The sequence below is a fragment of the Bufo bufo genome, chromosome 2, assembly GCF_905171765.1.
Source record: "Bufo bufo chromosome 2, aBufBuf1.1, whole genome shotgun sequence".
Lineage (NCBI taxonomy): Eukaryota > Metazoa > Chordata > Amphibia > Anura > Bufonidae > Bufo > Bufo bufo.
The window spans coordinates 391769319-391787965 of record NC_053390.1 but is presented as its reverse complement, the minus strand read 5'-3'; the positions used below and the strand labels follow the sequence as shown (position 1 = coordinate 391787965).

General features: G+C 43.1%; 1 protein-coding gene across 1 annotated transcript in view; it reads left to right on the top strand.

Moving 5' to 3' along the window:
• Window positions 1-18647, top strand: part of FOCAD (focadhesin) — a 246965-nt gene that overhangs the window by 87361 nt on the left and 140957 nt on the right. The gene's annotated exons all lie outside the window — the stretch shown is intronic.

The following is an 18647-nucleotide window of genomic DNA, read 5'->3' as shown; positions in this document are numbered from 1 at the left end:
TCCCACAGAGATTCTCCTGTATTCAGAATCATGATTCCTGACAAGTAGAGCAGAGAGGAGGATGAGGCAGCACTCATTGTGGTGAAGTAACTTATCCTCCTTTGTGATTAGGACAAGTTTTGTGTGTATTGATAAGACAGCGGCCATTTTATTTCTCCTAATTGCTCCCCAGACAAAACAAGCCATTCTAAGTAATGAAAGGTATTTGTAAATATATTTATTATAAAATAATATTTAAGTATTTTCATTTTTTTAAATTCCTGGAGAACCCCTTTTAATGCTTATGCAAATCGAGGAAGTAGCAGGTGTCTCTAAGATCTGCAGGTAATCAGATTTTCAACACTTAGCTCCAGTCTGTGGCATATGAGAGGGGCATAAAAGCCAGATTTGAAGTAAAGTTTTTTAGCCACCTGAAACCTCAAAAATCTGATCAAGTCATGTGATTCCTCCTGTCCATTGATGTGCCAGTTATCAACACTTAATAGTTCAATAGTCTAAGACTATAAATTCCTGTTTCTGGTCTTTTATTTAACCACTTCCGGACCGCTGTACGCAGATTCGCGTTCCGGAGGTGGCAGCGCTGCGCACAATCACGCATATACGCGTCATCTCGCGAGACGCGAGATTTCGCTCCAAGCCGGCCCGCGCATGCGCATCGCGGGCCGGCAAAATTCAAAGAAGAAGTTCGTCACCAGCCTGCCAGCAACGATCATTGGCTGGCAGGCTGGCGATTTTTAAAAAATCCAATCAAAAGTCATATAACAGATCATATTAGTAAATATGATCTGTTATATGGCTTCTCTGCTCCTCTGCTGGTCCTTTTCGTCGGTTGGATCCAGCTGAGAAGCAGACTGAACTGTAAGTACACCAAACACTTCACTGTAGCCCCTGATCACCCCCCTGCACCCCAATTAACCCTTTGATCACCCCTTTGATCGCCTCTGTCAATCACCAGTGAAAGGAAAAAAAGTGATCAGTGTAAACTGTCACTTTTTTTTTTTTCACTAGTATTGGCTGTTAGGTTTTAGGGATAGTTTAGGCCCCTTGGTTAGGTAGTTAGCGTCAGTTAGCGCCCACCCCACCGCACCGCAGTCACTTTTATTCGCTGAATAGCGTATCGCTAATCAACATTTGTACTTTTATAGTATCTGTAAGTGATCAAAACTGATCACGGTCAGATCTATAATAGTATTAGTGTCACTTTAGTTCGCCCTCCACCCAAAACGCAGTGTTTGCCCGATCAGGCCTGATCGGTCGCCCACACGTGCGTTCACCCACGCCCGCCCCACCGCAGTGACAAAAAATATATATTTTTTGATCACTGCACATTCACTTTACACTCACTGCGGCGATAAAAAAATCAGTTTTGATATTTTTTATCAACCGCAGCGGCCTCCGGTACTTCGCTAGCCTCCCCTTTGTAAGACAGGCTTGCTTTTTTTCTTGGGTAGTCTCAGGGAATACCCCTAAATTTAGTAGTCCAAAATGTCAAACAGGGGGTATTCTTCTGAAGAGGCCTACAGGATTCTGACCCAGTCGGATGAGGAGTGGGAACCCTCATCTGATGAATCTAGCGGGTCAGAATATGAACCTGTGGAAAGCAGTGGCTCTCTGACCCAAAGTTCGGACGAGGAGGTGGAGGTCCCTGGCAGCACCAGGCGTACCCGGCCCCGTGTCGCTAGACCACAGGTTATGCAGGATCCGCTTCAAGAGCAGCAGAGTGGGGCTGTCGCTGCCGGATCACGTGGTGAGGCATACACCAGCAGCGCAGCCCTCCCTGGACCTAGTACCAGCACTGCCGTACAACATGGTGACGTGGCGAGCACCAGAAGGGCAGTTGAAGCTGGTACGGTGGCACGTGCACTAGTTACCCCGTCGCAGCCACCGCACAGACAGGCCCGTAGAGCCCCTAGAATCCCTGAGGTGCTGGCAAACCCTGATTGGCAGTCACCAACTTCAGCCGCACCTGTAGTTCCCCCTTTCACCGCCCAGTCTGGAGTTCGGGTTGAGACGGCTCAAATCGGTTCGGCCCTGGGATTTTTTGAGCTGTTCTTGACTGCGGAGCTCTTGGACTTAGTCGTGGCAGAGACCAACCAGTATGCCACACAATTTATATCCGCCAACCCGTGAAGCTTTTATGCCCAGCCTTTCCGGTGGAAACCAGTCCAAGTTTCCGAACTTAAAATTTTTTTGGGCCTTCTCCTCAACATGGGCCTGACAAAAAAGCATGAATTGCGGTCATATTGGTCAACGCACCCGATTCATCACATGCCCATGTTCTCTGCTGCTATGTCCAGGGCACGATTTGAGGCCATCCTCCGTTTCCTGCATTTTAGCGACAACACCACCTCCCGTCCCAGAGGCCACCCAGCTTTTGACCGGCTCCACAAAATTCGGCCCCTCATAGACCATTTCAACCAGAAATTTGCAGATTTGTATACCCCCGAGCAAAACATCTGCGTAGACGAGTCCCTAATACATTTTACCGGGCGCCTTGGCTTCAAACAGTACATCCCAAGCAAGCGTGCCCGGTATGGGGTCAAATTGTATAAGCTCTGTGAAAGGGCCACAGGCTATACCCACAAATTTCGGATCTATGAGGGAAAAGATCAGACCCTGGAGCCGGTCGGTTGCCCTGACTACCTGGGGAGCAGTGGGAAGACAGTCTGGGACTTGGTGTCACCCTTATTCGGCAAGGGGTACCATCTTTATGTGGACAATTTTTACACAAGTGTGGCCCTCTTTAGGCATTTGTTTCTAGAACGGATTTGCGCCTGTGGCACCGCGCGAACTAGTCGCATGGGCTTCCCCCAACGGCTTGTTACCACCCGTCTTGCAAGGGGGGAGAGGGCTGCCTTGTGTAACGAACAACTGCTCGCGGTGAAATGGAGAGACAAGCGTGACGTTTACATGCTCTCCTCCATTCACGCAGACACGACAATCCAAATTGAGCGAGCAACCCGTGTCATTGAAAAGCCCCTCTGTGTCCACGACTATAATGCGCTCATGGGAGGGGTGGACTTCAATGACCAGATGTTGTCTCCGTATTTAGTTTCCCGCAGAACCAGACGCTGGTATAAGAAGGTGTCTGTATATTTAATTCAATTGGCGCTGTACAATAGTTTTGTTCTCTACAGTAAGGCTGGGAGAACACGATCTTTCCTCAAATTCCAGGAAGAGATCATCGAGAACCTCCTTTACCCAGGAGGTTCCGTGGCCCCATCCACCAGTGTAGTTAGCCGTCTACACGAGCGACATTTCCCCAGTGTCGTTCCTGGTACCTCAACCCAACCGTCACCCCGAAAAAGATGTCGTGTCTGTAGCAGGAGTGGAATAAGGCGTGACACCCGCTATTTCTGTCCTGACTGTCCTGACCACCCTGCCCTATGCTTTGGTGAGTGTTTCCGGAAGTACCACACACAGGTACACCTAGCATAGGGATTGCATCTCACAGGACAGGCACACAGGGCTATTAGGGCCCTTTTACTCTCAGCTGCTGCAAACCTCTCCTTTCACCTGGGATAAAGTGCATAACGTACTTCGCCACATCTTTGGGCGATTTGCGCTTTGCACATTGTCCCATGGGGAAGAAGAGGTTAGTTCTATAAAGGTAAAAAAAACTAAACAAAAAAAAAATTACCGGTAAGTAAAAAAGTTAAAAGTTAAAAAAAAGTTAATATGTTCTGTTCTAAAGTTAATAAAGTTATTGCTTTGCGGCCTGGTTTTTTCTTTTTTGTTTTGTTTTTTTTACCTTCCAGGTGGACCAACCGATCGACCAGCTGCAGCACTGATGTGCATTCGGACAGAAGCATTGCGCTGCTGTCAGATTACACGCAAGTCGGTGTATGCGGCGCTGCAAGACGAGATTTCTCCTCTGCAGTAAAAGATATGTTTGCCGAGGCATATGAGCTGAGGAGGTGGCGGTGTTCATATACTTTGGCAAACACTTTGTATATATAAAAAAAAAAATCCCGGCAATGATTTATTCATCCACATCGATTGATGTGAATGGAGAAATCTGGTTTGCCAGGGCATACGAGCTGAAGTGGGTATGGATGTTGGGCGGAGCTCCTATGTCCTGGCAGACGCCTTTCCCCTCCTTTTTCTTTTTTTGGCAGAGATTTTTTCATCCACATTGATCGATGCGAATGAAGAAATCTGTGCCGTTCATTTTTTTCTTTCAGCCCAGAGGCTGAACGGAAAAAAAAAATCTCATTACCCGTATGCTCAATATAAGGAGAATAGCAGAAACTCCTAATGCTGGGCATACATGTAATGATTGCGGAGACCCTCAAATGCCAGGGCAGTACAAACACCCCACAAATAACACCATTTTGGAAAGAAGACACCCCAAGGTATTCGCTGAGGGGCATATTGAGTCCATGAAAGATTGAAATTTTTGTCCCAAGTTAGCGGAAAGGGAGACTTTGTGAGAACAAAATCAAAAAAATCAATTTCCGCTAACTTGTGCCAAAATTTTTTTTTTTCAATGAACTCGCCATGCCCCTCATTAAATACCTTGGGGTGTCTTCTTTCCAAAATGGTGTCACATGTGGGGTATTTATACTGCCCTGGCATTTTAGGGGCCCCAAAGCGTGAGAAGAAGTCTGGTATCCAAATGTCTAAAAATGCCCTCCTAAAAGGAATTTGGGCCCCTTTGCCCACCTAGGCTGCAAAAAAGTGTCACACATCTGGTATCTCTGTATTCAGGAGAAGTGGAGGAATGTGTTTTGGGGTGTCTTTTTACATATACCCATGCTGGGTGAGATAAATATCTTGGTCAAATGCAAACTTTGTATAAAAAAATGGGAAAAGTTGTCTTTTGCCAAGATATTTCTCTCACCCAGCATGGGTATATGTAAAATGACACCACAAAACACATTCCCCACCTTCTCCTGAGTACGGAGATACCAGATGTGTGACACTTTTTTGCAGCCTAGGTGGGCAAAGGGGCCCACATTCCAAAGAGCACCTTTCGGATTTCACAGGTCATTTACCTACTTACCACACATTAGGGCCCCTGGAAAATGCCAGGGCAGTATAACTACCCCACAAGTGACCCCATTTTGGAAAGAAGACACCCCAAGGTATTCCGTGAGGGGCATGGCAAGTTCCTGGAATTTTTTATTTTTTGTCACAAGTTAGTGGAAAATGATGATTTTTTTATTTTTTTTTCCTATACAAAGTCTCATATTCCACTAACTTGTGACAAAAAATAAAAACTTCCATGAACTCACTATGCCCATCAGCGAATACCTTGGGGTCTCTTCTTTCCAAAATGGGGTCACTTGTGGGGTAGTTATACTGCCCTGGCATTCTAGGGGCCCAAATGTGTGGTAAGGAGTTTGAAATCAAATTCTGTAAAAAATGACCTGTGAAATCCGAAAGGTGCTCTTTGGAATATGGGCCCCTTTGCCCACCTAGGCTGCAAAAAAGTGTCACACATCTGGTATCTCCGTACTCAGGAGAAGGTGGGGAATGTGTTTTGGGGTGTCATTTTACATATACCCATGCTGGGTGAGAGAAATATCTTGGCAAAAGACAACTTTTCCCATTTTTTTATACAAAGTTGGCATTTGACCAAGATAAATATCTTGGTCAAATGCCAACTTTGTATAAAAAAATGGGAAAAGTTGTCTTTTGCCAAGATATTTCTCTCACCCAGCATGGGTATATGTAAAATGACACCCCAAAACACATTCCCCACCTTCTCCTGAGTACGGAGATACCAGATGTGTGACACTTTTTTGCAGCCTAGGTGGGCAAAGGGGCCCACATTCCAAAGAGCACCTTTCGGATTTCACAGGTCATTTTTTACTGAATTTGATTTCAAACTCCTTACCACACATTTGGGCCCCTAGAATGCCAGGGCAGTATAACTACCCCACAAGTGACCCCATTTTGGAAAGAAGAGACCCCAAAGTATTCGCTGATGGGCATAGTGAGTTCATGGAAGTTTTTATTTTTTGTCACAAGTTAGTGGAATATGAGACTTTGTATGAAAAAAAAAATAAAAAATCATAATTTTCCACTAACTTATGACAAAAAATAAAAAATTCTAGGAACTCGCCATGCCCCTCACGGAATACCTTGGGGTGTCTTCTTTCCAAAATGGGGTCACTTGTGGGGTAGTTATACTGCCCTGGCATTCTAGGGGCCCAAATGTGTGGTAAGGAGTTTGAAATCAAATTCTGTAAAAAATGACCTGTGAAATCCGAAAGGTGCTCTTTGGAATATGGGCCCCTTTGCCCACCTAGGCTGCAAAAAAGTGTCACACATCTGGTATCTCTGTATTCAGGAGAAGTTGAGGAATGTGTTTTGGGGTGTCTTTTTACATATACCCATGCTGCGTGAGATAAATATCTTGGTCAAATGCCAACTTTGTATAAAAAAATGGGAAAAGTTGTCTTTTGCCAAGATATTTCTCTCACCCAGCATGGGTATATATAAAATGGCACCCCAAAACACATTCCCCACCTTCTCCTGAGTACGGAGATACCAGATGTGTGACACTTTTTTGCAGTTTAGTTGGGCAAAGGGGCCCATATTCCAAAGAGCACCTTTCGGATTTCACAGGTCATTTTTTACAGAATTTGATTTCAAACTCCTTACCACACATTTGGGCCCCTAGAATACCAGGGCAGTATAACTACCCCACAAGTGACCCAATTTTGGAAAGAAGAGACCCCAAGGTATTCGCTGATGGGTGGAATATGAGACTTTGTAAGAAAAAAAATAAAAAAATCATCATTTTCCACTAACTTGTGACAAAAAATAAAAAGTTCTATGAACTCACTATGCCCATCAGCGAATACCTTAGGGTGTGTACTTTCCGAAATGGGGTCATTTGTGGGGTGTTTGTACTGTCTGGGCATTGTAGAACCTCAGGAAACATGACAGGTGCTCAGAAAGTCAGAGCTGCTTCAAAAAGCGGAAATTCACATTTTTGTACCATAGTTTGTAAACGCTATAACTTTTACCCAAACCATTTTTTTTTTTTACCCAAACATTTTTTTTTTATCAAAGACATGTAGAACAATAAATTTAGAGCAAAATTTATATATGGATGTCGTTTTTTTTTGCAAAATTTTACAACTGAAAGTGAAAAATGTCATTTTTTTGCAAAAAAATCGTTAAATTTCGATTAATAACAAAAAAAGTAAAAATGTCAGCAGCAAAGAAATACCACCAAATGAAAGCTCTATTAGTGAGAAGAAAAGGAGGTAAAATTCATTTGGGTGGTAAGTTGCATGACCGAGCAATAAACGGTGAAAGTAGTGTAGGTCAGAAGTGTAAAAAGTGGCCTGGTCTTTCAGGGTGTTTAAGCACTGGGGGCTGAGGTGGTTAATTTAAAACATAACTTTTATTCCTTATTTTCAAAAACAAAAAACAAAAAATGAGAAAATTTAAAAATACATATGGAGGGGTACTTTTGATAGGGGTGCAAGTGTGTGGCGTACTATCACTTGGTATAGTGGAGTCTGGGGGATATTATTGTCATATCCACCTGGAGGTAGTGTGTAATAGTCTATATGATTATTGTTGTTTTATATTGTCTGCAGTGTCATCTGGCACCAAAATTCCTAAAAACTAAACTACACACTATTAGCAGATCGACCATAAGGGAATGCTCCTCGCTACTTGAGATTGTTGTCCTACCTAGGACTTTGTTATCTCCCCGGTTGATTGCTGCCAACTCTTCTAACTCAATATCTATGCTGCCCCTATCATATGAGCTTGTGCGCACAGTGTCTGCAGATCGCTGTGCTGATGCTCAAGTTATTGCCCTACCATAATCTTTAGAATACAGTAAAGACGCAGCTCCCCCGACATGTTTCACCGCAAAAGCGGTGTCTTCAGGGGAAATGGAGCCACAGCTAACACGAGTGTTTGCTATGAGAAGTCCTATATACCCATAGGGCGGATCTTTACAATCACTAGTTCTCATTTCACGTTAGCAGACATCTTTTAGGGCCAATCATATCCGTATCTCAGATCGCGGAGTCAATGTTCTAGGCCAATCCAAAGACTGGTTATGCGCACGCGTTAGAAACGTAGAATATTTCGAGTTCTGACTGTTATATGCGCATGTGCTAAAAAGTTCGAGACCTCAGCTCCCACGGTCCATACGCATGCGTTAGGAACTTAGAATAATTCCAAGTTCCGAGATGTTAAGGGCGCATGCGTTAAAACTTAGGAGAATCAAGATCTCCATTTTATCCACTTCATAGATTGCAAAGATTTATAGCGCATGCGCTGAAACTTGGAAATTTCACTCATTCCATCTACATAGTCAGTACGCATGTGTTGGGAACTTAGAATTAATCCCAGTTCAAAAACCTAGGAACGCATGCGCCAAAACTTAGAGAGTTTTTATATATATATATATATATATATATATATAGATAATATTGTGCAAATGCGTGGAGTTAAAATTTTGACGTGTGTATTGGAACTTTCTCCAGATGTTTAGATATACACATCGTATTGTGCAAGTGTGTAAACTTATACATTTTAGCGTGTGTATTGGAACTTTCTTCAGATATCTCTATTATCATCGTCATAGGTTGTATACTACATCCATCATGAAATTTTGGATATTGTTGCCCTATTTCTTCTCAACATTCTAGTTTTTTGCTACTTTTTTACTGGTAGTATTTTTAGATTTCTTAGAAAAGAGAGAGAAACATTATCAGTTTGACTATAATCCCAGCCGATAGAGCCTGGGGAGATTCCTCTCCCTTAGGGCTCTTTCACACCTGCGTTATTGTCTTCCGGCATAGAGTTCCGTCGTCGGGGCTCTATGCCGGAAGAATCCTGATCAGGATTATCCTAATGCATTCTGAATGGAGAGTAATCCGTTCAGGATGCATCAGGATGTCTTCAGTTCCGGTACGGAACGTTTGTTGGCCGGAGAAAATACCGCAGCATGCTGCGCTTTTTGCTCCGGCCAAAAATCCGGAACACTTGCCGCAAGGCCGGATCCGGAATTAATGCCCATTGGAAGGCATTGATCCGGATCCGGCCTTAAGCTAAACGTCGTTTCGGCGCATTGCCGGAGCCGACATTTAGCTTTTTCAGAGTGGTTACCATGGCTGCCGGGACGCTAAAGTCCTGACAGCCATGGTAAGTGTAGCGGGGAGCGGGGGAGCAGTGTACTTACCGTCCGTGCGGCTCCCCGGGCGCTCCAGAGTGACGTCAGGGCGCCCCAAGCGCATGGATCACGTGATCGCATGGATCACGTCATCCATGCGCATGGGGCGCTCTGACGTCATTCTGGAGCGCCCCGGGAGCCGCACGGACTGTAAGTATACCGCTCCCCCGCTCCCCGCTCCTACTATGGCAACCAGGACTTTAATAGCGTCCTGGGTGCCATAGTAACACTGAAAGCATTTGGAAGACGGTTCCGTCTTCAAATGCTTTCAGTACACTTGCGTTTTTCCGGATCCGGAGTGTAATTCCGGCAAGTGGAGTACACGCCGGATCCGGACAACGCAAGTGTGAAAGAGGCCTTACACTCTTCATATGAACGCTGTGAAGGAGAAACCTTCATTTAAACCAGTGCTTCTCAATTATTTTCTGTCATGCCCCCCTAGGAAGAAGAAAACATTTCGCGCCCCCCCGCGACTGTAAATAGTATCATTTGTCTATAAAATTGTTATAAGTATACCTCTGCATAACACTGTATCCTTAACGTATAAGAGAATAAAAAAAGAAAGAAATGTGGATCGGACACACACTTATGGGGGGATCTGTGGATGACGGACACTTATGGGGGGATCTGTGGATGACGGACACTTATGGGGGGGATCTGTGGATGACGGACACTTATGGGGGGATCTGTGGATGACGGACACTTATGGGGGATCTGTGGATGACGGAAGCTTATGGGGGGATCTGTGGATGACAGACACTTATGGGGGGATCTGTGGATGACGGACACTTATGGGGGGATCTGTGGATGACGGACACTTATGGGGGGATCTGTGGATGACGGACACTTATGGGGGGATCTGTGGATGACGGACACTTATGGGGGGATCTGTGGATGACGGACACTTATGGGGGGATCTGTGGATGACGGACACTTATGGGGGGATCTGTGGCTGGCACTGTTATATATGTGCCATCCACAGACCCCCCACCCCATAACAGTGCCATCCACAGTGCCCCCCCCAGCCCATAACAGTGCCATCCACAGACCCCCACCCCTTAACTGTGCCATACACAGATTCCGTGTGCCCACCGCCGCCGTTTAACGTTATTAAACATGCCCCCCTCACTCCTAATAGTACCGTATATCCGAATTTCTTCTGTATAATGCCGCCAGGCGGGCCAGGCGTCACTTGTCTGCGCCGCCTGCTTCATTCATAAAGCAGGCGGCGCAGGCACGTGACATCACTGAGGGACGCGCCAGCCGCCCGGCCTGCCTGCCGGCATTATACAGAAGAAATTCGCACACCCCAAAGGCCGGCCCTGAACGAGCCCCCCTTTACGGAGCCTGGCGCCCCCCCTGGGGGGCGCGCCCCACTATTTGAGAAGCACTGATTTAAACCATTTGGACTCGTGGTGTTAAGCCTTTGGATCCAGCGTGCTTCTCACTGTAGGAGCTTCCTGTCTAGGTTGCCTCCTCTAGGGCCCAGACTTAACTTCTCAATACCCCAAAATCGCAGGACTGATATTTTATTATCATGTACATATTTAATGTGTCTCGCGATCCAGGTATCCTTGCCAGTCTCAATTGAGCTCAAATGTCCTGAGATACGGCGTCTCAATTCCTGTGTGGTTTTACCCACATATAGTTTAGGGCATGGGCAGGATGCTATGTATATCACCCCTTGTGTTTTACATGTGATCAGTTGTCTGATCTCGTATTCTTTCCTGTCATCAGGATTCGTACATTTTTTTTATTCGGGGGATATATTTGCAGAAGGAGCAATCTCCTCAGGGTGCTGAACCACAATATTTTTCTCTCAGTAAAGTATTTTCTGTTCCTATCTCCTTTAGGTGACAATGCACTAGTTGATCTTTCAAGTTTGGGCCTCTCCTGTATGTTACACTGGGGTTCACGGAAAGGACTGATTTTAAATCTCTATCTGCCTGGATAATGTGCCAATGTCTTTCCAATATGTGATATATTTCTTTATTGTAGCCATCAAAAGTCCCTATACATCTGATAATCTTGTTCTTTTTGGTTGGAGTTGTTTTGAGTAAATTTTCTCTATTTGTAGTTTTAGCTCTGTTATAGGCTCTTTTTAGGCGGGCCGTGGGATAGCCCCTCGTCTTGAACCTCCCAAAAAGGTGTCCACTTTCTCTTACAAATGAGGCCTCATCTGAGAAGTTCCGCCGAGCCCTCAGATATTGGCCAGTAGGTATTCCCCTCTTAAGAGGTGGGGGGTGCCAGCTCGTCCAGTGCAGATAGCTGTTCGTGGAGGTTGGTTTTCTATATACCTCAGTATCCAAATGTCCATTTTCCATGATTTTAATTTTTAGATCCAGGAATGCTATCTCTCCCTCCTGAATTTCATACGCATGCTTCATTCCTATGTTGTTATCATTTAAAGCTTGGGTGAATTTGTGAAATAGTGATTGTCCCCCATCCCAAAAGATGAGTATGTCGTCTATATACCTGCCCCAAAATATGATGTGGCAGGTATATGACGACATCCCATCCGTGAAAACTGTGTTGTCCTCCCACCACCCTAAGAAAAGATTTGCGTAAGTAGGGGCACAAGATGTCCCCATAGTGGTCCCAATAATCTGTTTGTAAAATTGTCCCTGAAAAACAAAATAGTTGTGCTCTAAAACAAATTCCAACCTGGATAGAACTAAGTGATTGTGTTGTGCAAAGTTACTACTTTTAGTGCTAAGAAAGTTACTGGTTGCATTTATGCCTAGTGAGTGTTGTATGCTGCTGTATAGGGATTCAACATCCAAGATTGTGTTTGGCGTCAATATCCTGTCGTTTAATTTCAGGAGGAGATCTTTTGTATCCTTAATATAAGAAGGTAAGGTGGGTCTCAGTATCTGGTCTAAATATTCACTAATACCTTGTGTTAGATTACAGTGCTCCAGACTTAAAAATAAAACCTAGTAGCCATTAGCTCCTGAACTGAAAAATTTAGGAGCCAAATTAAATTTTTAGTCGCCAAATCGAAACCGAATCAAAATTTTGGTATCGTGACAACGCTACGCCGATCAGATCGTCGTAGGGTTGTTTCGATACCAAAATTTTGATTCGCTTTCGTCACCATAAAAAAGTATTGCGATACTCAATACCGCGCAATTTTTTTTTATCTGAGATATGTCTGCATATCCGAACTTTGAGGGCATTGGATGTACATCCCACATATTGCAATTGACATGTAGAACAAGACACACAATACACCACGTGTGTGATATTGCAATTAATGTATTTGTATCTCAAATGACTGCTGGGCTGCAACAGAGGCCACATACCGTCCTATTTGTATGACACTGCAACACGTACAAATGCGGTGCCCGCATTTGAACATCCCTTTGGACCTAAGCCAACATTGTTGTGATACCGTACCATCTGAAAACCGACTCGGACTGAGTTTTTGAGAAAGTGTTGACGCCTTGCGGGCAACACATTTTATTCCCTTGTCCACAATCGGTTTCCAGGCGGCATCTGTGCGCAAAACTGTCAGATTCTTTCTGACAATCTTGCACACATCCAGATACTCAAGACTATAGTTAGTTATAAAGAATGGCATTGCAGTCTGGTCTTGTTTTAAACCTTTGTATTTTTTATATTTTGGAAAAACCAGGTCTCGCCTGGGTAATGCAAGAGCTGTTTTTTTAGCTGTGTCTATTAAAGACTGGCCGTAACCTCTGATCTGCAGCCGAGCAGTCAACTTTTCTGCCTCTCTAAGGAAGGTGGAATCATCTGAGCAGTTCCTCCTTCATCTGATAAATTCACCCCTAGGGATGTTTTTGACCACGTTTTTCGGATGACAGGACAGGGCTAATAAAGTGGTATTGCCAGCCGTCTCTTTTCTATAAGTACAAGTGGTTATCTCAGATTTTTCCACATCACCATGGAGAGTAAGATCCAAAAATGAAATAGTGTGCACATGAAAATCAACCGTAAAGCTCAGATTCATTTGATTATCATTGAGATATCTCTCAGACGACCAGATGAACAGCAGGTCATCTATGTAACGGCCATACCACTGCAGGGAGGAAGACCACGGGTTATCACAGGAAAACAAAAAACGAGACTCCCACCAAGACATGTATATGTTCGCCAGTGAGGGTGAAAATTTTGCGCCCATCGAAACTCCAGTACATTGTAAGTATAACTTCTGGTCGAACATAAACACATTGTTTTTGAGCAAGAACTGAATCACATCACAAATATAAGCAATGAATTCCAGGCTATAATCTGAGTATGCATTTAAAAACCATTTGGTTGCAGCAATAGCCTGATCATGCGGGATGACTGTATAAAGTGATGTGACATCGGCTGTTATCCAAACAAAATCCGGGTTCCATTTGAAGTCATAAAAGGATTGTAACACTGACCTAGTGTCCAGCAAGAAACCAGGCAAGGTTTGCACTAATGGTTGTAACAGACTATCTACCCATTCTGACATTTTTTCAGAGTATGAGCCTATGCCTGCAACAATTGGTCGCATCAAAGGAGGAAACACTGGCTTATGTATTTTCGGGAGTGAGTGAAATATCGGAGTGATAGGAAAAGGAACATAAATATAGTCTGCTTGTCTCTGATTAATGAACCCTCCACTCACTCCAACACTTAACAACTCCAGAAGTTCCTCCTGAAAGCGGGGGGTGGGGTCACTGGATAGCTCCGTGTATGTGTCCGGAACCACCAGCATAAGGAGATTCTGGGACCTATACACGGAGTGATCCAAGACCACCACCGCACCCCCTTTGTCTGCCTGTCTAATAGAAATATCTGGCATAGACTCCAATTTAGCCAGTCTTTCCTCAACAGTTAAATTATTTCTGTGCCTGCCTGTATTGTTGCTGACATTATCCTTTAACCGGAACAAATCGCGCTCCACCAACTCTTGGAAATTATCCAATGCAGGTGAGCGCGACTGAATCGGATAAAAGTCAGGATTATGATCAGAACAATTAACAAGAGTATCAGTATCATTGCACCTTGAGCAACACTCTTGAAGTTGGGATGTGACACTGAGTTCCTGAAAACTGAACATGGTGTGGAGTAAACTATTGTTGTCCTGTGAGGGACCCTCGGGTAATAAACCCCCCCTGGATGAGAGCTGATTATTCACAGTTACAGTGTCATCACATTCCAAATTCAAAAAATTTTTTTGGACTGTCAAATCTCTGGCAAATTTATTTACGTCAAGAATGGTTTTATAAATGTCAAAATGAACTGTGGGAGAAAATGACAGACCCCTGGAAAGTAAGTCCAATTGCTGCTGAGACAAAATTTTAGCAGAGATATTCACAACTTGCAAAGTTTCTACATCTTTTTGTGTCGCAACGGATACCGCATACTTTTTCGGGTGTTTGCGGCCAGCTCGCCTTTTTTTGTAGGTCTTGCTGTCGATTCATTCTGGGCGATCGATGTGAACTGAGCTGTGGCTGAATTATCACTTGTGGCACCTTCAGGTGCGGAATCAGACGAATTTGGTTCCGTTGAACTGAAGCCCACTTTCGGCGCTTAGAATTTTCTATTGCGCTGTGATTTCCTCATGATTGAACGCGGTATGTTTGATTTATTTTCTGTTGTTTTATACACCACATTGGTTTTATAATCCTGCAGGTCACGGTTGAACTTCTCCTGTTTTACTGAAATCAAAGTCTCTTCCAACTTAAACAGGTTCTTTTGTAATTTATTGTCCAGATCCTGGAACAGGTCATTGTCGACCATAGGTGTTATAAGCTCCTGTGTAGCTTTTATTTCTTCCTGAGTGATGATTAGTTGCATAAGTTTAAAAGAACATTCTGATAGAATTGATTGCCACTCAGAAAGAAAATCATCTGAATAAATAGTTGTTGGATATTTCATTACCAGATACTATGGGCCTCCCTGGAATTGGTGTTTTATTCTTGTGCACCTTTGGTAGTGCATAAAAGGTGGAAATTGTAGGATCTTTTATAAAAAGGTACAAAAATTCATCCTTTGTTATTAGGTCCCTAGATCTGGCTGCAGATAGAAGTGCTTTTAATTTTACAGTGTAGTCCTTTTGTGGGATCATTTGGAAGTATTTTATAGGTTTTCTTATCCCTTAATAATCTCTGCACCATCTCAACATAGTCATCTCTGTCTTGGATGACTATGTTGCCTCCTTTGTCACTGGGTTTTATTACAATATTTTCATTGTTCTTCAGTTCCTCTAGAGCTTTCAATTCCTGAGGGTTCAGATTAGATTCAATATGATCTTTTCTCATTTTCAGAGATTTTATATCCTATGTCACTAAGTTCACAAAAGTATCTATTTCCTTGAATTGTGTAAATGATGGAGTGATTTTAGATTTAGGTTTTAGGGTGGAGAAGGGGGGATCTGGGATGACCCATTGTCTATCATTTTCCCTCAACAGGTCCTCCAGATCCTGGACACATCTCTTTTCATTTTCAAAAGTTTTTCTTACATCCCACTCAGCCTGTTTATGGACCTTATGTAGGGCTAATTTCCGCGCAAACAGGTTAATATCTTTAATCCACAGGAATTTATCTCTCTGTGGAACTGGTGAAAAAGTAAGACCTCTGCTCAGAAGGATCCTCTGTGATGTTGTCATGGGGTACCTAGAATCTGAATAAAACATACAGCCAACATATTCGATCCTGGAGGGGAAATAGCTAGTTTTGAGACATACATACAGCAGGGGAATTTGTATAGGGGACTACGTATCCCCCTAAGACCTAATACACATCTGGAAGATACACAATTCACTAAAGGATGGGAGCATCTTTTAACTGAATGCTCATTAAGATTAATGAATTATTTGTTGGAATATGAAAAGAGCTCCTTCTCCAAACAAGATCAACAACTAGAGAAGGAGATCAAGGAAATGCAAGAATTTAACCAACATCCAGAATTCATTAATCTGGAGCAAAAGATCAAGAAAAATATAGATCTATTACAGAACGAAATCAAGGAACGTAAACATAAAAAATATATTAGGGATCGCCAGGATTTTAAGAGTGATAGGGTATATATCTGGAAAAACAGAAATAATATCAGGAATACTTATCAAAGATATACGGAGAACTCTGATACTGACACCTCAGGTACAGATGGTTTAGTACAGAGTCTGGGTTTTCAAAATCAAAGGGCAGGGACTAAACGTAAAACAAAGAAAGGGAGATACCAACCTCCAAAAAGACCCGCTCAAGAAAAGAGAGAAGCGTTGAAAATATGCCCTATTGTAATGGAAAAACAACTAAATACAGGCCCAAATATAACAATGACCAATACAAATACAAATCCGTCTGTAGGTATGTTCTCTACCTCTGCACAACCTTTCTCCTTTGGACAGCCAGCAAATACGACAATCAACTTAGGTTCAAATCCGTCTACCACTCAGATGTCAACAACACAGATTACACCTATAGCCCCCCTTTTTTTTAGGACAGACAGGGATTGAATTAAGGGATCGGGAGAAATGGGGATACAGCAAATAGTCAACAGTGTCAAAGGAAGATGTGAATGATAAACAAATTATCAATCTATCTAGGTACCCAATGACATCATCACAGAGGATCCTTCTGAGCAGAGGTCTTACTTTTTCACCAGTTTCACAGAGCGATAAATTCCTAGCGATAAATTAGCCCTACATAAGGTCCATAAATAGGCCGAGTGGGATGTAAGAAAAACTTTTGAAAATGAAAAGAGCTGTGTCCAGGTTCTGGAGGACCTGTTGAGGGAAAATGATGGACAATGGGTCATCCCAGATCCCCCCTTCTCCACCCTAAAACCTAAATCCAAAATCACTCCATCATTTACACAATTCAAGGAAATAGATAATTTTCTGAACTTAGTGACACAGGATATAAAATCTCTGAAAATGATAAAAAGATCATATTGAATCTAATCTGAACCCTCAGAAATTGAAAGCTCTAGAGCAGGCATGCTCAACCTGCGGCCCTCCAGCTGTTGTAAAACTACAACTCCCACAATGCCCTGCTGTAGGCTGATGGCTGTAGGCTGTTCAGGCAGGCAGGGAGTTGTAGTTTTGCAACAGTTGGAGGGCCGCAGGTTGAGCATGCCTGCTCTAGAGGAACTGAAGAACAATGAAAATATTGTAATAAAACCCAGTGACAAAGGAGGCAACATAGTCATCCAAGACAAAGATGACTATGTTGAGATGGTGCAGAGATTATTAAGGGATAATAAAACCTATAAAATACTTCCAAATGATCCCACAAAGGACTACACTGTAAAATTAAAAGCACTTCTATCTGAAGCCAGATCTAGGGACCTAATAACAAAGGATGAATTTTTGTACCTTTTTAAAAAAGATCCTACAATTTCCACCTTTTATGCACTACCAAAGGTACACAAGAATAAAACACCAATTCCAGGGAGGCCCATAGTATCTGGTAATGATAATCTAACACAAGGTATTGGTGAATATGTAGACCAGATACTGAGACCCTTCGTTACCACCTTACCTTCTTATATTAAGGATACAAAAGATCTCCTCCTGAAAATAAACGACATGATATTGACACCAAACACAATCTTGGCAAGCTTGGATGTCGAATCCCTATACAGCAGCATACAACACTCACTAAACATAAATGCAACCAGTAACTTTCTTAGCACTAAAAGTAGTAACTTTGCACAACACAATCACTTAGTTCTATCCATGTTGGAATTTGTTTTAGAGCACAACTATTTAGTTTTTCAGGGACAATTTTACAAACAGATTAATGGGACCGCTATGGGGACATCTTGTGCCCCTACTTACGCAAATCTTTTCTTAGGGTGGTGGGAGGACAACACGGTTTTCACGGATGGGATGTCGTCATATAACTGCCACATCATATTTTGGGGCAGGTATATAGACGACATACTCATCTTTTGGGATGGGGGACAATCACTATTTCACGAATTCACCCAAGCTTTAAATGATAACAACATAGGAATGAAGTATACGTATGAAATTCAGGAGAGAGAGAGAGTATTCCTGGATCTAAAAATTAAATTAATGGAAAATGGACATTTGGATACTGAGGTATATAGAAAACCAACCTCCACGAACAGCTATCTGCACTGGACGAGCTGGCACCCCCCACCTCTTAAGAGGGGAATACCTACTGGCCAATATCTGAGGGCTCGACGGAACTTCTCAGATGAGGCCTCATTTGTAAGAGAAAGTGGACACCTTTTTGAGAGGTTCAAGAAGAGGGGCTATCCCACGGCCCGCCTAAAAAGAGCCTATAACAGAGCTAAAACTACAAATAGAGAAAATTTACTCAAAACAACTCCAACCAAAAAGAACAAGATTATCAGATGTATAGGGACTTTTGATGGCTACAATAAAGAAATATATCACATATTGGAAAGACATTGGCACATTATCCAGACAGATAGAGATCTAAAATCAGTCCTTTCCGTGAACCCCAGTGTAACATACAGGAGAGGCCCAAACTTGAAAGATCAACTAGTGCATAGTCA